This window comes from Sceloporus occidentalis, unplaced genomic scaffold (assembly GCF_023333645.1).
Source record: "Sceloporus occidentalis isolate IW3139 unplaced genomic scaffold, rSceOcc1.0.p SCAF_5, whole genome shotgun sequence".
NCBI classification, from domain to species: Eukaryota; Metazoa; Chordata; class Lepidosauria; order Squamata; family Phrynosomatidae; genus Sceloporus; species Sceloporus occidentalis.
The window spans coordinates 19,191,361-19,216,836 of record NW_028316985.1 but is presented as its reverse complement, the minus strand read 5'-3'; the positions used below and the strand labels follow the sequence as shown (position 1 = coordinate 19,216,836).

General features: G+C 40.7%; 1 protein-coding gene across 9 annotated transcripts in view; it reads left to right on the top strand.

Annotated features, from left to right (window-relative positions):
• The window catches only part of LOC149311727 (ELKS/Rab6-interacting/CAST family member 1), a 266,847-nt gene that overhangs the window by 92,835 nt on the left and 148,536 nt on the right, over window positions 1-25,476 (top strand). The gene's annotated exons all lie outside the window — the stretch shown is intronic.

Genomic DNA, 25,476 nt, shown 5'->3' with positions numbered 1-25,476 from the left:
TATTCTCTATGGTCTCTGTGACTGATGCATATGGATCACCTGCCCATATGGAAGTGTCTAGAGATATGCAACATTTTGGGTGGTAGCCACATCTAGCTTTGCATGTGCATGTCTTTAGTGGTCCAGTCCCTCAATTCCTTTCTTTCCTTTTGTAGTGACTGGGGGAAAAACCACTGCTGCCACCATGTAGTGATCTGGGGGGTGACCCCTGAAGCAACCAGCCCTGTGCGTGGCTCTTACTCCCAGGGTGTCCCCTTCACACTTTCCCTTCTAGGATCTCCTAGGTCTCCATTCCCACTCCCTACTGAGCTGAATGAGACCCCTTGAGACCCTGTATCTCTCTGCCACCACGCAGTGAATTATCCAAATAGACTACGTTTCCCTAAGCACACACTGAGACTTGCTAGGGATCTCTAGTTTCCTTTCCTTGCTAATTTAAGCAATCAGCAACCGAGCTAAGGCACGTGTACAGGAGCAGAGAGAGACAGCAGATACTTTTAAAAGAAAGATGTTTATTTTTAAAGAAATAGAATAGGATAGGAGATACCACTCATGCAAAGCCTCCTTGCCTTGCAGGTGCAGAAAAGCATAGTTACACAGAGTTCATTTCAGGCAAGCTATTAGGTAAACATAACAAAACCTACATGCACTAGCTAACACATTTCCTAGCTACTCACACAGTGATGGGATTTGCAGTTCTTGCTGAGTTTCTGGATGCAGGGAGGGCTTCTTGCCAACTCCACCTGCATTCCTGAGCCTGTTCCTCACAGACTCACAGAGAACAAAGAAAACATCTGGTTTCCCCCAAGAGGAGGGAGAGAGAGACAAAGGACCGCATGGTCGCAAAGGGTTTTTAAAGGCTACTCAAGGAATGTTCTTGAATCTCCCGGTCCTACTCTCTGATTGGTCAGTTAGACCTTACATCAGCTATGATGTCACAGCTCATTAGCATGTGATGTCAGCCCTCATTACCATGTACCTCCCCCCAGATTAACCCTTTAAGGTTCAGAAGAAGTCCTCAAGTGACTGGAGGACCCCAGTCATTACACCTTTCCTTCCGCTGCAGCTCAGAGGGAACTTGTTTCTTAAGACACTGAATTTGAGGAAACTTCCACTGAGTTACTTGTTTTTTCTTCATACAACTACTCCAGTTTAATTTTCCTTGGCCTTTTGGGGTCTGTGACCCTGATTGGCAGCTTCAAAAAGTATGGGGAAATTATGCAAACTGGCAGCAACTCCAGACGACCCTGATGAAAAGTATGCAGTCTGCTCTCACTTTTTTTGCTAACAGACCAGTAAAGCATCTATTCTTGTAGCCAAAATCTGATGCTGCTTGATAGAGTCTGTCAGCATTTTCTCAAGATCACTGATGTCCCTTGAACTTTAGTTTCCTTCAGAACTGAAACATAATTTAAGCCACCTATTTGTGTCTGTGCCTGTTCTGGTTCCTGGTAGGTTTATGGATTTCTGTTTGCTTAAGAAGTCCAGACCTTCTGAAGATTCCAGTCAGACTTTGAAGAAGCTGAAAAAAGAGGGAAGATAAAGATAGACAATGGGATATTTTTTTAGGTCCTAATTCAGTCAAATATAATTCTCAACAGGAAAGTTCAGACTTCCTCTGAGTGCATAAAGATAATCAAATTGCCACATATCCTGTTCAGGTATCCAGTTCATTTCCATAAGCTGTCAGAACCATCATCCTGCCCATCCAGTTCCCAGTTGTACCTTAACCAGTATTGACAAGCTCCGCCGCATTGGTATTTCTGAACAGGTACAACAGAAATGGTACTGCTTTTGAATCCAAAGGGGTCCATTCAGCATTATTGATTACTGAAACTCATGCATCAGGGTTTATCTGGTACTTTTCCAGATTAAGTTCAGTGTGTAAGAATAAGAATGAAATCATAAAATACTAATATTTTCTGGTCTAGCAGCCTTTACACCTTGTTAAAGATCTCTGTATCATCAAACATCAGTTGTCAACATCTCATAGATTACATTATTTTAACTGATTACCTTCAGCTTGTAAATTGCTTGCACTTCAGCTTTTTAGGTCTTGATCTTGTGAGTCTCATACTCGACACTGATTCTTCTATTTGTAGAATCTTAGTGATGCATCAACACCATTCTCAGTCATCTTGTTCGTCTCAGTTGCTAGAAAAGCACTTGTCAGTATTAGGAGAACTTTATTGTCAGTATACTCCAGACAGTATATTACCATATTTATCATGACACATGACAAGCGAAGAGATCCTCTACATTTCTGTTATGTATAGATCCCCCTCAAAGTATTGGAACCATTGCTCTCCTCACTGATGGGCAAGAGAGCATTGTGAACCGCCATTATCCTTACAGGTATCATGAAACTCCTTGGGATCCTCCATATCATCGTTATCATGTCTTTTCCCACACTTTCCCTGATCAGAATGTTATTGGCAGCCTTCGGAATTGATTTCAAGATCTGGTTTCAGTGCCTATGCCACCAGTACTGTTGTCACCATAATGAACAATTCCTATGCAACAAGCAGATCGCAAATGAACACCCTCTCCCCAAAGACACACACACACTGAAGTCCTACAATTTGTGCGGCCCCCAATCACTGTGATATGGTATCAGAAATAACATTGAAGATAAGAAGATAAACCTGTACACCGCGTATAAGAAGGGCCGATTCTTATACAGTCGGCCCTTCTTATATGCGGATTTGCCATCCACGGATGGCAAACCCGGAAATTGTTCCCAATGGTGGCACATGTGCACTGCCGTTGGGAACAAAAGTCCTTGGCCTCCCCTCCTCTCCTCCCTTTTCTCCTCCCATCCCTTCCTGCCTCCCTCCCTTCTCTCCCTCTTACTTACCTTTTGGGTTGAGTGCCGGTGTTGGAGGCCTTAAAGGCCTCCAGCGCGGCTGCTTGGTCTCCTCGCCACCACCGCGGGAAAAGCTGGATGGTGGTGTTGGCGGCTGAGGCCAAGCCTTGGCCTCCCCACTGCTGCTGTGGAAGGGACGGTGGTGCTGCTGGAGGCCTCTTGGCCCAAACAGCACCACCACTAGGCCTTTCCCATGGCAGTGGCGAGGAGGCAGAGCCGTCATGCCAGAGGCCTTCAAGGCCTCAAGCGCCGACACCCGGCTTCCTCGATGCTTCGCTGCCGCAGAAGGGACAGATACCAGTGTTGGAGGCCAAGAGGCCCCCAGCCTTTCTGTGGCAGTCGCGGCGAGGACGGCAGGTGACAGTGCGGGAGACCTTCAAGGCCTCTGGCGCGGCGGCTCTGCCTCCTTGCTGCTGCCACTGCCGCCGGGCCTTTCCTGAAGCAGCGATGAGGAGGTGCGGAGCGCAGCAGCGCCAGAAGCCTTCAAGGCCTCCCGCACCATCACCCGGCGTCCTCACCGCCGCAGAAGGGCCGGGTGCCCAGCACTGGAGGCCTTGAAGGCCTCCGGCATGGCGGCTCTGCCTCCTTGCCGCCGCCATGGGAAAGGCCCAGTGGCAGTGCTGTTTTGGGGGCCAAGAGGCCTCCAGCACCACCATCGGGCCCTCCCACAGCGGCGGCGAGGAGGCCGAGGCTTGGCCTCCGCCACCTGGTTTTTCCCACAGCGGCAGAGGGACCCAAAGGTAAGTAAGAGGGAGGGACGCTAGGGAGGCCAGGGACTTTTGTCCCCAATGGTGGCGTGCTTGCATGCGCGCCGCCACTGGGGACAAATGGGACTTGAGCATTCACAGATTTTGGTATATGTGGGGGGTTCTGGAACCGATCCCGCGCATATACCAAGGCAGAGCAACAGATCAATACTGCTTGACATGCAGCAGACTATACTGCTGAGGCTACAGTGGAAATCATTGCTCTGACTCAAAATGCCTGGTTAAGACTCACAGGCCTTATGCAGGACACTCAAGCGGGTTACAAACCGCCAGAAAGTACGCGCAGAGCGCGTACTAGGGTTAGGAAGGGGCAGTGCTTCCGCACCCCCCTAACCCTAGTACGTGCAGAGCACGCACAAAATGGCAGCGGCCGTTCCACACAGTCGCCGCCATTTTGACGTCTTGGATGCATAGCGTCCAGACGTGTCGTGGCGGAAGTGATGCCGCGAAAGCGTGCCTTGCGCTTTGCGGCACCACTTCCGGGTCCCAGGAAGGAGCACGATTTCCGCGCTCCTTCCTTGGAGCGTCCGGGAGCCCCGCGGTGTGGCAGCTGCAGCTCCCGGACGCTGCAAGAGGCGGCGGCGGGAGACCACTGCAACCCGGCGGTTTGTAACCTGCCTCAGTCTGTTACAGAAGACCTTTCTCTTAACATTACAGCTAAGAAGTATGGTATTCAGACATAATCACCTCTGCAAGCAAAGTCAAAATCCTCATGATACAGGCAGCATGCATCTCAATAGTACTCCTAGGGGCTGTGCAGGCCGTCCCTAAGGGGCAGCCTGCAGATGCCTCCATTTTTGCCAGATTGGGGCCGCGGCAACCAAATGCCACAGCCCTGATCTGGCCTTTCCAAGATGCAAAAAGGAGCCGCAAAAAGTGCCTCCTTTTTGCGCCCTGGAAAGGGTGCAATAGATGTGGCGGCATGGCTTTACGGCATTTCTTTGGCACTTCATCGTGGGAGAGCTGTGATGTTGCACACTGTGTGAAGTGGCATCACATTGTCCTGGGGCGGAGCCAAGGCATGCATCCTATAGATGCTACACCCTGACTCTGCCCCCAACCAGGCCTTTAAGGCTGGTGTGTACAGGAGGAGAATTTTCTTCATTGAGGCAATCAAGTAATCCTCTCTGGCATCATCCTGGCAAAGCTCACAAACTGAAGCAGGGTCCCAAATTTGGAAGCTCCTTTTTGTCACTATTTGGTTCTCACCACCATGTGCTCTTAACTCCTCGCTCCAGGCAGGCAGGCAGGCAGGTAGTCAGTCTGTCCCAAAATAATGCTTCTCATAACCACAGAAGCAACACCCTGCATGCAAGCCTCATGAGAATTTCCAAACCACCGCTGCTAGCGAGAGAAATGGCTTAGAGAGTGAGCTCGTGTGGGGAGGTGAAGAGTGGGAAATGACATCACCACACAAGTGATCTGCAGGACTGTGCAGTGATTTTAAGGGACCCCGAAAGGCTGTTTCATATAACTCTTACCCTCATCATGGACATTAAGGCCCCTGGTTCCCCTTGTCTTTTTTGTGCACTAATACTTTGACTGGAGGCCCCTTGCCACCCCTTTTCCCTCTCACTGCCCCCCCTGCTGTCCCCCTTTCCCCTCAACACCCCCTTGGACTTTCCACACACACCCCTTGCAGGGCATATCAGCCACTTTGGGAATCACTGCTCTAAATAGTAGGAGAAGTAATTTTTGAAACAATGTTCAAAGAAATGCTGATGTAAAGCAAATGTCTATAAATGTGCTCTGAAGTTGATACTAAACTGAGGAGTTTCTCTTACTGTATAAAAATCTTACATGTAATCCTATTTAATGTTGAAATGTATTGAAATACCTGTGAGGTGTAGCAATGTATGAGATTCCTCAGCAAGTAAAATAGGATACATCAATGGAATAGTAGAATCGTAGAGTTCAAAGAGACCACAAGGGCCATCTAGTCCAACCCCTTGCTGTATAGGAAAACACAATTAAAGCACTCTTGACAAATGGCTATCCAGTCTCTGTTTAAAAAACCTTCATAGGAAACCCAACCACACTCCTAGGCAGCATATTGACTGTTGAATAGCTCTTACTGTTAGAAAGCTCTTTTAATGTTTAAGTAAAATCTTCCCCCACCCCCTGTACTTTGAATCCATTGTCCTGTGTCCTAGTCTTTGGGGTAGCAGGAATGAAAGCTTGCTCCTTCTTCAATATAACATTCATTCAACTATTTAAACATAACTATCATGTCACCTTTTAACTTTTTCTTCCCCAGGCTAAACATACCGAACTCCCTAAGCCGTTCTTCATGGGGCATGGTTTTCAGGCCTTTCACCATTTTAGTCATCCTCCTCTGGATAAGCTCCAGCTTGTCAATATCCCTCTTGTATTGCGGTACCCAAAACTGTATTCATAGTGTAAATTGTGTCTTGCAGGCTGACTGTTCAGTGAAGGCTGTGACACTGTAGTTGAAGCTGAATATAATCCATAACATTTCAAACTGGAAAAAAGTAGACTGCATTTTTCAAATCTTAACTTGCCTATCCCACACTTTCAACCTGTCGATTGTTGTTGTTATTATTATTATTATTATTAACCTTTATTTATGAAGCGCTGTAAATTTATGACAGCATAAAACAACCAGTGCTTTTTTCAGAGCATAGTTGATTGTGATGATATTCCCTACTCTTTGAGTCATGCAAGAAACTGCACTATTTTAAAAAATAAAACATTTTAAGCTCCCTTACAAGCTTGCTGCCCTGACAGGACAACCAACAGGATGATAAAACATGAAAATAAAAGTATAATCAGAAACAGAACTGAATAAAAAAGCAGCACCAGTAGGCAGAAGCTAAAGATTTTTTCAAGAACTAAATGCAGATCAGAATAAAGGTGTCCTCGGATATATTTGAAAGCCAGCAGTGATGAGGCCATGCATACTTTCCTAGGGAGGGAGTCCTGGAGATTGGATCCTCTGATGAAAAAGTCGTAATGGTAGTCTTAATAGTTTTTACTAACAGACCGGAAAGTGGAGCCCTTTAATGCATGGGCAGACATATATTGATGTAAGGAATTCTTCATTTAATAGGATCCAAAACCAAGTGGGGATTTAAAGGTCAAAATTGGCATCTTAAATTGAAAAAGCCAATGTAACAGATTAGGAATAAATATGAAATAATCTGAATATCTAGCTCTCACAGATGTTCTAGTTATCATATTCTTGTGCCAGTCACAGTCTGTAAACTATTTTCAAGAACACCCGGCTTAGAGCCATGCCGCTAATTGGCTGAAAGTCATTTGACTTGAAACCTAACTGTTCCTTTACTCAGGGAATCAAAAACAAATTGAATAAGTTATCAAGAGAACCTTTAATAACTTTTCTCAGAAAGAATGCTAGGAGCACAACATGGACAATAAACACGGAAGAAGAAATTTAATGGTAAAAGGAGCTCACTTGCCATGTAATTCTTAGACATCAAATTTCATTGTATTCAATGCAACTTCCTCTCTAGAAAGCTAACTGTTTACCAGGTAAAAATTTCAGTAAGTTAAAGGAACACACACCTGATTTGTGATTGACTTTGTTTTTATGCAATTCTGTGAGTGGCCTTTAAAAAAAAAATACTGTTGTTCACCTATCAAATGTCTGTTTTTCCAGTTCCTCTTGCTAACTTCTGTATTGTCATCTCACAATCATCTAATGTTTCTTTTGTGCTTTCCCTTCTTTGTGTGTCTTTTCTGGCTCTCTTGGATTCTTTTGCACTTCTGGTTTTATTCACAATGCCTCTTCCCAAAAAGACATACCTCGCATAGACTATCTCCATGCCAGGTGTATGTCCCTGCACCCCAACCTGTAGGTGCGTTTGTATGGGACTTTTTAGGAAAGTGAGTTTCTTATAAAGTAATATTTCTTGCTGCTGGAATGCTGCTTTCTCCTAACTGGCTGCAACTTTTCCTAGGATTTGCTTTAATGAACAGTTTGTGTCTGTGCATGCACTCATTAATTGCATTTCAACAATGCAATATAATCCTCGTGTACCGCTATGAACCTTAGATCTGCTAGTGTCAGAAGGTCAGCATTTCAAAATAATTTGCATATTTAACAATCCTATCTCCTTTTCCATATTTATATTTCTGTGAGTTTCCCTACTAGAACACCAGCATATTCTGATGCTTATTCAGCTGTTCATTTGTATTCCAATAATAAATAAAGCATGTTGATTTTTTAATGGATTTATGATAATTTAGCAACAGAATAATGTAAGTAATACTCTTCAATTACTGTAGTACAAAAGTGCCATTGCCACTCTGCACCAAAAAGATACTCTTAAAATTTGATGGGTCTTCTTCAGTGGCATACAGATTAAAACTGATTAGAAGAGGTGATTGATAGAACCTTGGTGGGCATGAAGAAGTGGAATTTATAGAATACACATATACACACAAAGGGGTGCTGAAAAGTTCTCAGACCAGACCACTTCCTAAAATCTGAACATTATTTGTCACTGTAGTTTGAGAATGTTTTTTCAAATTATAAACTGCCAATTTTCAGGATTGTAGCTCTGATTTATGATTTTTTTTCAGATCATTGATGTAATCATGTCAATGAAAAGTGTGGAATTTTCAAGTTCAACTTGAAAAATTTCAAGTTCATGAAGTTCCTGTTCATGTGGAATTAAAATCCAAAGGAAATTCATGAGTGTGTGGTACAGACACTGAGTGACAAGTGCCCATCATACTCAACCTTGAGGAAGTGATATGCCAATTTTCAGTATGGAGATTTTGAGACTGAAGATGCAAAAAGGTTTGGAAAGGCTATCAACAGAATCAACTCCTGAAATAGTTGAGCATGTCATGACCTGATTTGGTTGATTGGCAAATCTCAGCTAAAACAATTGCTGAGATACTAGAGATATCTCGAGAATGCAGTGGGTGTATAATTCACGAGCATTTGGCTGTGCAGAAGCTATCAGCAAAGTGAGTGCTGAAATGTTTCAGTGCTAACCAGAAACGAAATTGAGTGAATCCCTCCAAGTTGATTTTGCAACATTTTGTGCAATCGAGTGATAATTTTTTGGAATGACTTATTACTGTTGATGAAACATGGTTGCATCACTATAATCCGGTGACCAAACAACAGTCCTTGCAGTGATGACACTCAGGTGTCTCCATGGCCAAAGAAATTCAGACTCAAAGATCAGCTGGAAAGGTGATGGCCACAATTTATTTGGATTAGGAAGGTATTTTGATGGGAAAACAGCAAGGGAAGCTGTGGAAAGGCATTCCTTTTTTGCAGGACAATACACCTACCCACAGGGCTGGCAAGACTGAAGTTTTGAAGAATTTGAGGTTTAAGGGCATAGACCATCCGCTCTATTCACTCCAAATATTTCTTATTTCCAAACTTTAAAAAGAGTTTGAAATGAAGGATTTTTTTCAATTATCCAGAGGTGATAGCAGCAGCAAAGCAGTACAGTTGACCCTCTGATTTCACGTGGGATCTGTTCCAGACCCCCCCCAAATGGAGACTCACCCCCATGGTTGCGCAGGGGTGCACACCACGGAGGGGCACCCCATTGAGGATAATGGAAATTGCCCCTCCACGAGTAATCAAGAATGCGGATCACGAGTCCGCGAGAAAGGAGGGGTGATTGTATTTCAGTTACCAATCATAACAAAAAAAATTCTGAAAGTGTTAAAAAGAAACATGAGAAATTTTGTGTCAAGTGCATTGAGCTTTGAAGTGGATATGTTGAATAGCATGTAAATTTCATGGCCCTAGATTATTCCTTTCTTGGTTGGGCTAGGAACCTTTCAGTACCCCAAGGGTGTGTGTGTGTGTGTATAATTTCAAATATGCAAAGTCCGTAAATACTGATTCCTTTGGCCTCAAATAAAAATGATTTTTTTTAACCAAACATGGTAACCTGTGTGTTTTACCACACTATTGATACAGTATATAGTTTAATATTGTTTCTTGAAGTATAAAGTTAATGGAATACTGTCGCTGGAGAGTTGGAAAAAATATCAAGAAAAGTTTGTGCTTGGCTATGTATTAGTCATATTGTTGGGCATAACTACAGTTGACCCTTGGTATCTTGCCATCAGCGGATTCAAGCATCACTGGACAGTAAGCTCATGTTGTCCCCAATGGCAGCGCATGCACACGGCCATGCCACCATTAGAGACAGCCCCCATTATCGTGTGGCAACATGTGCATGCAGCCGCACCGCTGTTAAGTTCCATTGTTACCAATGGTGGCGGTGCCATGTGCACACACTGCCATTGGGGACAACGGAACTTGAGCATTCACAGATTTTGGTGGGGCAGAATGGATCCCTCATGGATGCCAAGGGCGGACTGTATTTTAGTTCAGGCCAAGTAAAGGCAAAATGCAACACTAGGACAACTGATAAAGAATTTAAATGTGCTGGCCTGAGCATATCCACCTGTTTGAACATTACTATATTGTTCCATGTTGAAATAGTAAGATGACCTGAAATTTTTGAATTTAATTCTAACATTATCTAGAAATACATTGATATTCCCACTGTGCAATGTTCACTCCAGTGGTAAAATATCGTTGTCAAAGATATTTTTGAGGTTCAGAAGAGGATATATTCCTGGATGTTGTAAGGAATAAACATAGCATGTGTGCTTGAAGAGGAATGCTGTTTGCAGTAATATTTGCATTATTTTGTAACACAAGAGATCTCATTCTAACTACTGCTTGCTTAGACCTCTGTTGTTTGTAAAAGTAGCATATTAATTTCTATGTAAGTCAATTTCATTGAAATAGGCTTTAAAGGGGAAGTTGTACATTTTAAATACTATTGCAGAATGCCTCCATAATAGTTCTGCTGTTCTAAGCATGTTATAAAAGCATGATGTGACCAGCAGAATTTGAACTAATTATTATTGAATTAACATCAATAAAATAGTATTTTAGAATTAAAATAGTGTTCTTCGTGGTCTTAGTAAATCACACGAATGGGCTTTTCTGGAGTCCATGGCACATCTTCAGAACCTTTTAGAGCAATTATATAAATGTTTGCGGTAGCCTTGCCCACTGTAATACACAGGCAAGGCTAACAGCTTTACTGTTTGAGCAAAGTCTATCAGAGGCTTCTCAGGGAAGCAGTCTAATCTGATGGATCATTGGCTTCTTGTTCCTCTTCAGTGCCGATCCCATGGACCTGTTTGACTGATTGATCCTACACTGCCTAAGAAGCATTGGGTAGAAACCAGGCTGGCATCAGCAGTGGCCATAGACCATTCTGACACTCCTGCTGCTGAAGGAGACATATTAAGGACCCATAATCGGTACCATCTCTTCATTCCATTACTGAGGAATCAGATGAAGTGGGTCCATCCATACTAAGGGCCAGTCATTGGTATCATCTCTTCTCTCCGTACTGACAACACAGAGGATGTGGTTGCTCCCCCCCCCCCAAAAAAAAAAAAATACCAAGGGCTGGTACTATCTCTTCATTAGTAGCATCTTCTTACTCCATATGAAGGAAACAGAAGAGGTTGGTCCCTCTAAGAGTCTACACCAAGGCCAGATCATTGGTACTATCTTCTCACTTCATACAGAAGAAGTGTAACAGGTTGGCCACTCCATACTGAGGGCTGATCATTCAATACCTTTATTCCTCTCCATACAGAGGAACCAGAGAAGGTGATTGGTCCCTCCATACCATTGAAATATTTTGATATCATCCTCACATGCCATATAGAGGAGATGCCATCAGATTGGTCTCTCTGTCCTGAGAACTGATGATAGATACCATTCTTTCTGTCCATACAGAGGAAACAGAGGAAGTGATTTGTCTCTCCGTGCTGAAGGCCTGCGATTAGTATCATCGTCTCACTCCATACAGAGGAGATGTAACAGGTTGCACTCTCCATACCAAGGTTCAGTCATTCAGTACTTACTTTCTCTCAATACAGAGGAAACAAAGATTTGTCCTCTGTGCCACAGGCAGTCATTAGTACTATTGTCTCTCTCTAAGGAGGAAGCACAACAGATCGGTACCTCCATACCAAGGGCCAATCATAAGTACCATCTTCACTCTGTGCAGAGGAAACAGAAAAAGATTTCAGCCCCTCCATACCAAGAATTGATCATAGATGACATTTCTCACCTTATACAGTCCTTCCATAGGGAACACTGATAATTGCTACCATCTTCTTGCTCCATACAGAGGAAATTCAATAGGTCTGCCTCTCCAAACTAAAGGTCTATTGTCAGCACAGTCTTTTCACTCCATATGGGGACACAGACGAAGACAAACATAGCAGTTCAGTCCTTCTGAACTGAATGTTTATCATAGGTACCATATTACAATGCCTTCCATAAGAATCAGGCCAAGATGTTGATCCTTCTGTGCCTAGGTATCATAGTGTTTAGGGTTTTCTACTCAATATGGAAAATATACAATTGAGAAGTCAATCCTTGATACTGAGGGCCTGGCGTTAGTACCTGTTTCTAGTTCCTTACTGACCATGTTTTGATGCATGGATAATTTTCAGTGGAGAAATACAGGAGCCTTCTAAGTTGTTTCACTTATCTGTGTCATTATTTCAGGGCTGTAGCTGTGCTTCTGCTGATCGCCACTCTGCTCCCTGATATTAGTCTGTTCACCTTCTACTTCAGACTATGAGCTCTGCTGTTCCATTGAACTCTATTCAGGTATTCTACTATAACTGCCTGGAGGTTTGTAGTGTGCTAGCTTTCAGAGTTACAGTGCACCCTTGCTTTATGCAGGGGATCTGTTCCAGACTCCCCCGCATAAAGCAAATTCCATGCATGCTTGAGCCCCATTTAAATGAATGGGGCTGGTGTACGCGGCAGTGCGCGTGCATCATGGGCACATGCCCCATTACTCCCTATGGTGCGCACCGCCCCTTCCTCCCCACGTGACTTTCAGTGTATGTTGAAAGCCGTGTAAAGCACATTCACATATGACACGGGCGCACTGTATTTCCTCCTTCACTCACCTGTGAAATAGGGATAGCCTGTGTCTACACAGCATCTGTATAAGTGGATTGTAGCAACTGTCCGTGTAGCATACAAGTTAGTAGATGAGCCACCTTCTGCCCAGTGATAAGTCTTTCAGCTAGACTAGAGGGATTGCAGCCTCAGTTACATTCCTGAGTGTGGTTCCTCTCTACTATATCTGCACATCAGCCACATGGTCCTGACTGCTCATTTTCATACTTTACTATCCACTGGACTCAAGGTCACAGATGGAGGTTGCAGGCGAGAGGGCTGTGCTTTGCTTTTCTGCTGTGTGGAATTGCATTCCCTCCTGTGGTCAGTAGCTTACTAGTCTTCCATTTGTGTGATTTTCAGAGCCTATGAAGAAGGAGGACACGTTGCTTATCTGTAACTGTAATTCTTTGAGTGGAAATCTGTAAATACACACAGCCCTGCCCATCCCCTCCTCATCATGTTTTGCTTCTCCTTAGATCCTGGGTTTCTGCTTTGGTAACCATGGAAGTGAGGGCTTAGGCAGGAACGTTTATTAGGTAGTAGGTTGCTCAGAGAGTGGACAGGGCTACAGCTAAAGTGTTTATATAATAGCTCTAGAAGGTTCCAAAGGTACACTGTGCGGGCACAGAATAACATCTGTGAAATCACACAGATGACCACTCAGGTAAGCAACCTGTCCTTTTGTTCTCTTAAATCTCTGACATGTAAATCTTTGGAAACGCTTCCTCCCCCAAACAAATTTTCCATTTGTTTGTTTGTTTTCCTCCTCAACCTTCACATCTTTGATTCCTAGTTTTCTTTGGCAGACAAAGAGGATATTCCTGCTGCCATACAACAGGGAAGTGCCTTTTGTCCATCTGTGTAACTTGCTTTATATTCTTTTCTTCATCTGTATTTTCTTCTGCCTATAATTTGATTTCATAGTAATTTTATACTGATGCCACACCCAAATCATCTGTAAGATCATGATGGCTTATGTAGAAAGTGTTACTTTAAATTCTGTTTGCTTTCACACTTCAAATGTATCTGAAAATGACAATTTCTGGTTGATTCTAAACATTCACAAAATGAATACTGATTTTAGCTGAGTTTCACAATAGGATTACTATTAATTTGTTTGTGATATCGTATCCACCATCTTTCAAACAGTCTACAGTTTTCAGAAACAGATATTGGTTTGTGTAATCTAATTAAATGGTTTTGAAATGAGATATAATTTTAGAAAATTAGAGTACAACAGTCTTAATGTAAGGTATACCCACATTTACTTTTTATTTTTATTATTCAACATCTTCAGATAGGCTTAAGGTGATAAGCAAGTATATGTCATAAGAAGCTCTTCAGTAATACTGGTTAAGAGAAAAAATCACTAACATGTTTCAGTACAAATATTTGCTCGTAATTAATTAATGACTGTTCTTTTAAAGAATTTCTGAAGAGTACTAGTCATGTTCATTTCTTGCAGTACAAAGAAGAAACACTTGTGGCACCTTAAACACTAACAAGTTTACCTTGGCATAACTCCAGTCTACATCATCAAATGCAACTCTTTGCCAAATAAAACATCTTAGCCTTTAAGGTTCCATAAGATTCTTAGTTGTGTTTTCTCTTTTTAAGTGAAGCATGTTTAAAATAGAGCCAGTTCATGTGATGCTTGAACTCTCTGAACATATAAATGTCACTGAGTTATTTATTTCCAGCAAGCAGTGTAGTAATGAAGAGTATTAACTGAACAGGAAGAACAGAAATTTGTCAGAATTATGACAGTGACCTTATTTAAAAATCATGGCTTGGTTTTTCCACTTGCTAAAAATAAAAAAAGAGCATGATAACATGAATTGGTACCATCTGCTTAAAACGTGTTCCTCTTGATCTCATATTTATCAGTGAAATTGACCATGGATATTTTCAATAACAAGGCATTAGAATGAATATTAAAAAGGCAATAATGAACTCATGAAGCCCATGACTTTGCAGCAATCTCCCAACAATAGCCTTTAGCACACCTACTGCTCCATAATGGTGGAGATAACTGTCTAGAAGAAACATGTTTGTTATTGCTTTTTGGATTGCATCTTGTGTTATACAGCTTAATTATAGGTGCCTTAAGGACATCAACCTAGTGAACCCTCATTTTCATAAACATGAAGAGTTCACTCAACACTTCTAGATGTTCTTAAAGCTTTATGAGCAACATAAGGCTTGCAATATATTCACTTCATTTTAACCTTTTTGTTAAGGTACATTGTTCATATGGGGAATTTTGAACAATGTTGTCAAGAATTCCCTGAACTGATACCTCATTGACTTTTGTGTTATATAAAATACTTCTTCAAACAATAGGTAGTTATTCTCAAATGTGATCTCTGCAAAGTTTTCTTTTGCTGTGTTTCAAGAGAGAAAAAAGCAAGCACAAGATAAAACTTTTCCTGGAATACACTGTGTGTAAAATGTTGAAATCTGATTAGGAGATTTTTTGCTGATGGGGAGCTTACCAAAATGGTGGTTTTGACTGAAAGTGCTTTGCCTTTTGTTCTTGCATTACTTCTGATTCCATGCTGTTCCTCTGTCACTTATCTGGCTGTGTTAACTTCTGAGTACATTTTCACTAATATTATCTCTAAATTTCTCTTTCACATTTCCTACTCCTGGAATTGCTGCTTGCTTCAGCTTCACTTCAAGGTCAGTATGTTAATTTAAGGATTTTATTAGACTGGTGCACCTGCAGTTGCAGCGGTAAAACACCGAACCCTAGATTTCCCATGTAAGAGAGCAGAGAAATCTTTAATCACTCTAATGGGGCAATGAACTTAGTAGCTTTTTCAGATGTTAACATAATATTTCCAAAACTGATTCCCTCCATATGTATTGGAATAAATGTCCCTTGGCATCAGGCCAATAGTTTATTCATCATTATGATGAACCAGTGAGATTGGGACAGGCAGTATACTGGCTGTATTCCTCCTCCAGCCAACCCTGCAATCTCTTCATTGTGTAGACTGTACATTACCTCATCCAAGCTTCAGATTTCCCACTTTTTGCCTAATGGTAAGAAAAAGGGGTTCATGAAGCACTTGTACTTTGTATTGTATCCACAGTGCCTGTGGCTTTATGGTTGTGTTTGTATCTGTATAATCTGCATAGTGTGAGATGCTTCATGGCTTTCTTTAATCTCCATTTTGCTAATTTATCTGCCTGCCATGCAAAAGTTTTATCCAAGATTACCAATTCTGTTGATTAGATCAGTTTTAGTAAAAGTTCTTAAAGGAGAATCTTGACCAACCTTTCTTTACAATTTGAGGACTAGATAAATAGTATCTTACACAAAACGTGATAACTGGAAAGTGAACTAGTTTGGTTGTGCTTTTTAATCCTTTTTTATTCTCTCTGCCTTTAATACATTTCTGTCCTTTCATTTCTCACAGTTCATAGGTTATAGATCCACTGTATAAGAGGAATGCTAGCTGCTTGAGTATGCACATTTTTCAAAAGGATTACTTGGGATAAATAATGCTTATTATTGTTGAGTGCTGTATTATTTTGAATGCTGATGTTGCAGTGATAGAAGTGGGAGGCTGCTTCTGAGTCTGACATACATTCAGAGTTTTCTTTTAGAATAGAGTAGTCTTCATCAAAAATAGCTAATGTCAGATGTTTGCCAAATTGTCATTATCTATAATTTAGATTATTGTCAATGTTGAATAAATTTCGTTTGTTGATTGTAAGATTATTCAAAAGAAATTTGCTACAGTTCTAAAAAAAATGCATAGCAAGCTAACAACAAAAGCATATGTTGAGCTATTGATCAGCATCCTCACTGGTAATAACTCCACTTACATACATATAGAAGTAGATAAACATGAGAAGCAAGAATAACAGTAACACAACCTGATTTCACTGCCTCTGGTGAGAGAAAAATTAAAAACACATTGTTACTGTAATTCATATCCTGTGTGTGTCACAGAACTCCAGAAAATTCAGCATGTGGCTTTATTAATGCCATATGGGGGAGGATGGTGAAATATGAAAGACGGGGCTGGCAATTCCCTGTGTTCAGCTAGCCAGGTATGTTTCCAGTCAGGTCTGAAATACTCTGGAGCAAAAGACTATAAAGGATATTTTTTTAAAAATATCCAAGCCAAACAGTGCTTTAATTTCAGATTGAGTAAGAAGGCAGCAGGAAAGAGATCTTATCACATTTCACCAGCTAGACGTGAGCAATACTGAACATCTGTTTGCCCTAAAGGCATGTGGTATAAGCTTGCATTGAAATGGCATAATTGTCAGGGAGTTTTGTAAAAAAGGAAATGGTGTAAAAGCTCTAATTGAAAAAGTCAAATCTATTTTCTATAGGAAAGCCTCCAACTGGTTCTCTATTAGTATAAATAGTTTCTATTTCTAAAATACATATTTCAGTACTGGAATATTTTTATAGATACAAATAATCAAGACACATCTTAAGACCATTTTGATTTCTTTGAAAATTTTGTTTTTTAAAGGTTTGAAATGGAATAATGGCATCTTACCCCAACCAAGTTAGTGGTTTCACAACATTTTGAAGAGTGCTGATTACACTTCTTCCTGTTGGCCTAATGCCAGTATGAAGGAACTTCCTTAGATACTGAAGGGCTGTAGCAAAGTAGTAGTGCACATGTAGTGCATGCAAAAAGCCACAGATTCAGTCCTAGCAAGGCCTAACCCAGCATGCTAGAAAGAAGTTATCTGTCAGAGTTGACAGTATTAGGCTAGATGAAATAGGAATTTATTTCGGTATAAGGCAGGTTCCTCTTCCAGCTGCAACCCACAGTAGTGCATGGAAACAAAACTCTACAGAACAGGATTTGGAGTACATGCATTGTAGAGTGATGTTTTCCACTAGTTATTCTGTTGATGGAAATAATTCTATCGGAGAATGTACTGCACTGATTCCTGGCCATTGTCTTTTTCATCACTTCTTTTCCACCTTGCATTTTGACAAAGAGAAAAAAGTTCAAATTGCTAGACTATTCAGTACCTCATTATCTCCATTGGCAACACTTTTTCCTCCTTCCCCTAAAATTCAGGAGCTTCACTCATTTTTTGTCATCTGCTAACTCCCTGCCTTAACATCCCTGATCAGAGTTGTTCAAAATGGTGTGGCAGAGTGCAGTGTCTGCACATTTTCCAAGAAACTTCCATACCATGACTAAAACCTCAGGTCAACTAGCCAGATATCTCTTACTAGCTGTTTGAAAGTAATCTCTTCAAATGTTATGGCAAAAAAGCAGGTTCCATCTGTTGTGGACATTCATTTTGAGACTACTTCAAAAGGAGGTTTGTGTAAATCAGTTGGCTCCAAGCATGATCCTCTGTATTAGGTTCATCTTCTGTATTTCTTTAGATCAGGGATAGGAACCCTTTGGCCCTCTAAATATTTTGATCTACAATTCTTACAATCCCTTCTAATTGATAATGGTGGCCCTGAAAAGCTACACAGGGAATTGGACCAATAATGCAAGAACCCAATAGGGTGCAGTAAAATAAAGGAATCAGACATCTATGTCTTAGATGTCTCTACATTAATTTATACAGTATGGGAAATAAATACAGTGGAGCCTTGTTATACGCTGGGGTTTGGTTCCAAGATCTCCCGTGTATAACAAAATCCGTGTATGCTCAAGTCCCATTGGATATAATGACATAGCAAAATGGTGGCCCTTATAAAAAATGGAAAATCAAGTTTTGACAATTGAAATTTATACTTTTTTGAACATTTTCAAACCGTGTATGCTTGAATCCGTGTATAAAAAATCCGTGAATAAGAAGGGCCGACTGTATGATGAACTTGAGTTTGGTAACTATGGTTTAATATTTGAAACCTGGTGGGAGGAATCTCATGATAGGAATGTAGGGAAAGGTGGTGGGGAAGGGGATCAAGTCCAGCATTTCTTCTCTCCCTCTGAGGCCTGGACCAAGGCAGATGGACTGGGGGGAGGGCTCTGTTTCTTAAGGATAGGTGGCATTGAGGAGGCCTGATGGGTTATTATCCTGGTTATTCCCAGGATAATTACTCTTTACTCGCTATGTGTGTGCAAATCTTAATTGCAATTGTGCGATTTTTTACAGCGCTATATAAATAAAGCTTAATGATAATAGTAATAGATAGGTATAACCTGTTCCAAAGAAATAAATTGAAAAGGGAGGGTTTCTTAACTCAGTTTCTGGAATTTGAAGAATTGGACACCGAGGAGTCACGTTGCCAGGAGTTTATGGCTCAATATAATGACAGCCCTTCCAAATCCAAGGAGCTGGGGGGCTGAAACAGTTGAAGGATCTTCTCCTCGGCAGTATGTGACAGCCTCTGAGAATGCATGGTGTTCTTTTGAAGTTTGTAGAAGATCTAAGGATAGGTTTCACAGGTCCCACCATCTGTTAAATAGGAAACACTGATTCAAAAGCTCAGTGGCAAGAAGCAATTACTTATTAATCTCCCGACAGCTTCCTGGAGTCTGTGTTACTTACCTTAGTGACTGGGAATGTTTGGATGCTTTTAACCTTTGGACTGGCTGACTCTATGTCTTACTTCTTGTTGGCTTTGTTTAATTGGTGTAATGACTTCTGGACTGGCAGACAACCTTTCTCCTATTCCTCCTTTCATCCTGGTGGATTGCCTGTGAATTACTTGGACTGGATTGACTTATAGTTATTTGACTTTTGGGTCACTTGCTGACTGTAGCACAAGGACAGAGAGGAAGTATCATATGTCAGTTGTGTATATCTGTGAGGAGATCTGTTACTTGAGACATGAAAACAGGTTGAGAACATTTTGGTTAAAAGTGGTAGGTGAGACATTGTGGATCTATTATAGGCCCTCAAGCCATACTGAAGATTTGGATTATGCATTTCTAAAAGAAATGACCAAACATTCAAAAGGAAAGATGCAGTAGTAATGGAATACTTCAATTACTGTTATATTTGTTATATTCAGGAGTAGCTGTTCTGGCCATGCAGGAAAAGATTTTTTAGAAAAATCCACAAAAGAATGGTATCTTTATTGGCCAACCAAATTGCAGAAAATATATGATGCAAGCTTTGGAAGTTTCATTACCATATATATTCAACTATGAGTCGACCTCATGTATAAGTCAAGGTTATGTTTTGGGGGCAAAATTATGGATTTTGCCATGACCTTTGGATAGGTTGAGGGTAAAACTTGGAGGCTCCTTCAGTGTGTGTATGTGTGCACATGGCAAGAGAGACAGGCTCTCGTTGAGGCTTTTTGCTTCATTGTTTCAACTTTCATTTCATCCAGACTCATGGGCAGGAGAGGACTCTTAAACAACGGCAATATCATTTATTCACTCAGGACTTTTTCTGCCTGGCGCAAGAGAGAAATAAACTGCTCTGACAACTACATGAGGAAATCTGAAAGAACTGCTATCAAATTACCATAGTGGCCCGTAAATAAGTCAACCTTGGGATTTGGGGGTCAATTTTTGGGCATAATTTTTTAGACATATAGATGAGTATCTATGCAGTACTTTTTCATCAGACAAAAATCATAAAGAAGAAAAGAGTAACAGGCTCCATTTTGTCTCAGATATTACTTCTGTTGTCAGTTAAGATGGTCTGGGATCTCAGTGTAGACAGAGACTAACCCCTTCTTATCCAAGTGAGAACCAGAGGACAAAGGGCAATAAAGGATAGGTAATAAAATTGCAGCTCCATTAGCAATAGAAAAATAACTTCTCTTGAAATACAGGCTGCCCCTGTGCTATGAGAAGCTAACTGCCCCTTTCTTAGGCAGAGAACACTGACTTTCTCAAGGAGTCCTCATATTGTTATATCTGGAAAATCATATGGGTGCTGTATTGATAAATGTTGCCAATTGTTGACCAAAAGAAACTCTTTCCCCCTTGTTGGAGGTAAGAGCCTCAAGGAATTAAACCCTAGTCCATTTGCCCCCCCTTGGCTGCATCTGCATTGCAAAAATAATCCAGTTTGACACCACTTTAACTGCTATGACTCAATGCAATAGAATTCTGGGAAGTGTAGTTTGTTGTGGCGCCAGCGGTCTCCTTGATTATTTCTGCAGTGTGTATGCAGCCCTTGTTAAAGTGATTATTATTATTATTATTAAACTTTATTTATAAAGTGCTGTAGGTTTACACAGCGCTGTACATAAAATAGAACAAAATAAAATAAAACGGACCTGCCAGTAGCCTACATTCTAGAAAATGGAATATAATACAAAATTAACACACCATATCATGCAACAAAATTATACAAACAACAGATTAAAATAAACATCAAATAACAATCAAATGTTAACCATTTGTGGCAAAACTCAGTATCTTCAAATCGAGTAAGTGTGCTGCCTGGGAACCTTTATACCAGGTTTAGTCCCTTCTTCTTTTTTAAAAAAGTTCCCAATTACAGGTTGAGTCTCATAGAGTTGGAAGAGACCACAAGGGCCATCCAGTCCAACCCCCTGCTTGCAGGAAATCTAAATCAAAGCATCCCCGACAGATGGCTACCTAGCCTCTGTTTAAAAACCTCTAAGGAAGGAGATTCCACTACACTCCGAGGGAGTTTGTTCCACTGTCGAACAGCCCTTACTGTCAGGAAGTTCCTCCTAATGTTGAGGTGGAATATCTTTTCCTGGAGCTTGCATCCATTGTCCTAGTGTCTGGAGCAGCAGAAAACAAGCTTGCTCCCTCCTCAATACAACATCCCTTCAAGTATTTGAACAGGGCTATCATATCACCTCTTAACCTTCTCTTCTCCAGGCTAAACATCCCCAGCTCCCTACAGAGCATTGTAAGACTGACTATGCTGTACTGGGTAACCATTTGTCATCTTGTCATAAATGTTGCAAATACCCTATTTAAGTTAGCATATGTTTCTTACACTAGAACCAGATTTTCTAATGTAAGAATTGAAAAGTACTTAATAGCAGGTTTTTCAAATAGGCCACACATAAACCCAGCCTATGTTTCTTAAATAAATCCTATTATTATTAAACTGGCCAGCTTCTCTGTGGAATTATTATTTCATTGTTTCATTTATTGAGTTTATATCCTGCCTTTCTCCCAAGATGGGATTCAAAGTGTGGATGGATGTGGGTGGACACAAACAATAATTATTTTGGTAAATAGTTAAAGGAGAGCCAGTGTGGTGTAGTGATGTGAGTGTTAGACTGTGACTCTGGAGACTAGGGTTCGAATCCTCACTTGACCATGAAGATCCTTTGGGTGATCCTGGGCAAGTCACACTCAGCCTCAGAGGATGCATTGGAAAATCTTTCTCAGAAGAAATGTGCTAAGAAAATCCTGTAAAGGTTCATCTTAGGATTGCCATAAGTCAGAAACGGCTTGAAGGCACACAACAACAACAACAAATAATTATGGGTAAGAGTTTCATAACCTAGCCTTTTAGAATCACTAGAACTGGGAATTTGCAGATTCCAGACTACCATGTAGAATCAAATACATGGAAAGAAGCAGTTGTGGACAGGAGAGATGATGCTTAAGATCTCTGAGAGCTAGGTAGAGAATGAAATTGTTTAGGGGTCACATAGCTATTCAGTAGATATCCCAAGTGGAGGCTTCAGGGTATTGGTGTGGGGACTCGGAGGGTCCACGAAATTAGAAGATGGTTTCATGAAGTTTGTAATTTACTGTTGTTAAATAGTAAGGACTGTTGAAGTAATGAGAAGACAAGCATTGGATAAAGCTGCAGGAATTAATAAACTTTTAGATCTGACCTTCACCTTTGAACTCTCTTGGGACCTATTTTAAGGGGTAGGTACAAAGGTGACTTTTGCTATCCACCTTTCTCAGTTTTCACTTCTACTTCCTTTTCCCTTTCTCTATACTTATCTCTACATGGAATTTGTTTTTAAGGCCTGAGTTTCCTGGTTTCAGGAAATAAAATCCACCCACCCCTCTCTGGAAACCCATTTGGGGCTTTTTGTTGGCACACATACAACAGCCTAGTTATATTTTCATGACTTTTATAGCAACAAGCACTGTTTTCATTGGCATTGGTTACCTTGTCTTATAAATGCCATGGAAAAGTGAATAGCTGTGTAAGAAAATGATGAGGACTTGCGGCGAAAGCTCACAAACAGGATTCCTAATTGACTATTTGAACTTGCTAGCATTGATTTTTTTTTTGATTTTTTTTTTTACAGTGCCAGATTAACTTTTGTCAAAGGCCTAATGGCCTTTTAGCTTCTGGATTGGGATTTAGGCCTAACTGAAGAAAGAGGAGAAATTAATTTGCTCTCTGAATAATATTGCATAGGGAATGTTACTTTTGAAACATCTCTATTTGACAAAACAATTGCAGTGATTAAAAGCACCAGGTATATACCTTAGAAAATGTAATTGTTCCTTCCCAAAATGTTTAAGAAAAGGCCATAGGAGCTTCCATAGGCAGACTACAGAATGCATTTCAAAGATGCCACTGGGCTTGTCTGTGTTAGCCAGAATACTCCAGGCTGCTCCTACACGCACGCTCTTGCTATGCTGCCCAATACCACTGCTGTTGATGCAAGTCACTTTCTATGAGGTCAGAAAAAAGGTGTCCAGTATTAATCACATGGCTGGGCACCTTGTGATCGCAGAGAGAGTGACTTGTGCAGCACAGCAAGATGCATGTGTGTAAACAGCTGCCTGGCATTGTTACAAAGTGCTCTGGATTTTCATGCAAATAATTAAGTTTTTTAAGGCAGTTTAAGAGAGGGAAAAGGTGGATTCGGTGCGGAACTGGCCTTACGCTGAGAAGGGATCTGACCCAATGTCATGAAGACAGATTGCTGTGAGGACAGTGATGGTGGGAATCACTTCATTTGATCCATGTAGATAATGCCCAGTGTCTGCAAAGCTAGCTTGCATTATATGGGAGAAGATTTGAGGTACGTTTTTATCACCTGTGAAAATATATCCTGTGAAAATACAGCTGTAATTGGCCCTTTGATTTTACTTAGTATATCTAGTGGGAAAGATGTTTTGCTCTATTGTGTATTATATGTTTCCAGGCTGAAGTAACTGCATGCTAAATCTTTAGCATCTACACAATGCAGTAAAAGGGGTCATATATTTATATTATTTCACTGTATTTATTATCTGTTGTCTTTAGAGTCTCATATCACTCATTCATCCATTCTTTACCATCATTGACATAACAACAACAACAACAACAACAACAACAATTTATTTATATCCTGCCCAATCACAAAGAATCAGGGTGGCTTACAACAGTAAAGAAAATACATAGCAAATAACAATGGCAATCAAATAACATGGCAAATCACACTAGCAATAAATAGCAAAATCAGATTACAGCTCACAACAACAATAAACATAACAGTAACAGATACAATAGGAAATTAATTCCCATTCTCAACACACACACCCATCCCGATCCTGAAAAACAATATTAAACAGCCTCAGCTGTTGCCTTGGTGGAAAAAGGCACAGGCAGCCTCCCAATTTGACTTGGAGCTGGCTGGTGGTGTTGAAGGCAGGGCAGATGAAGCCTCAGAGAGCCTTGGTCCTGCCCCATGTCTAAGTTCCTTGCCTCAGCTGTTGCCTTGGTGGAAAATGGAACGATTACATTTTACCAGTCATCTTGAATAATTCAATATTCTGATTATGTATAATATCACTTAGATTTCATTTTGAATACACAATGACCAACTTTTATGGACATTTGATTTATAACATGTAAATAACAGTTGATGTACAGTGGTTGGATGCCTTAGCGATCTGACCTGGAAAAATATTACAAATCAAAACATTCTTCAGGTTAACATAGACAAAGTGCTAATATTTTTATAAAGCAGTTCGTTGGTAGAACACATATGGTTGACAAGAGAAAGGAGAACATAGTGAGATATTAAAATGTTTCCAGACTGTTTCTTAAAATTAATTTGTCATATTGTACAGAAACATTTTTCAATGTTGATTACTGCAAATCCCGTATTGGCATCTAAATCATATATACAGTAACAGATACATGGGAATAAACAAATTGTCATAGGAGTCTCCCGTCTAAATCTGGAAGAGTATGATATAAATCAGATATTACACTTCCAGTTTTCTTCCATAGATGGCATACTCGCAAAGAGAAAGGTCTTCCACATCTTAAATGTCAAGCTTCTTCAATTAACTGTAAAGAGAACAGATGGGATGCAGACAGGGCCCTAATCTTCTCTGGGTCATCTGCTGAGGCAAACAAGGTCAAAAGACTATCTAACCAAAGGGTATCCAAATGTCTAATGATGTACAGTTTAATAGTCATTCTTTGGCTAACAGCTTTCAAAGCCTCGCTTACCTTAAATCATCAATTCTTAAACTTCATTATATCACAGACGTGCTTATTCTGGCTTGCTTGTTCTTTACTCTCTATGGATATTATTGGCCGGGGGGAGGGGTATTCAGAAGGCCTCTCTGTAGTGAGTGAACCACACATGGCTATGGCAGTGTTACACACCTAGTCTGGACAAGAGACAGCACAACAACTTTATCACCACCAAAATGTGTTGGATGCTCTCCCACATTACTGTTGTGTTATAAAAATATGCTCTCAATGTAGAATAACTGGAAGAAACTGCACCTGCATTTAATCACTAACTAGGAAATTTTTTGATTGCCCTACCTTTATTATTTTACTTACAAAACAGCTGGACTCTGACCTCCCCCACCCATTGCTGCTTATACTACTGCAATGTGAGCCAATTTAAAATTAAAATGTTAAAATGATTTGGTTTTTTTTGTCAATTTTTATATTATGATTTTGCAGAACATCTGAAAAGGGCCTAAAATGCACCCTCATCAACTGCAGATTATAATTTAAGAAATATTTTAAATTGAGTG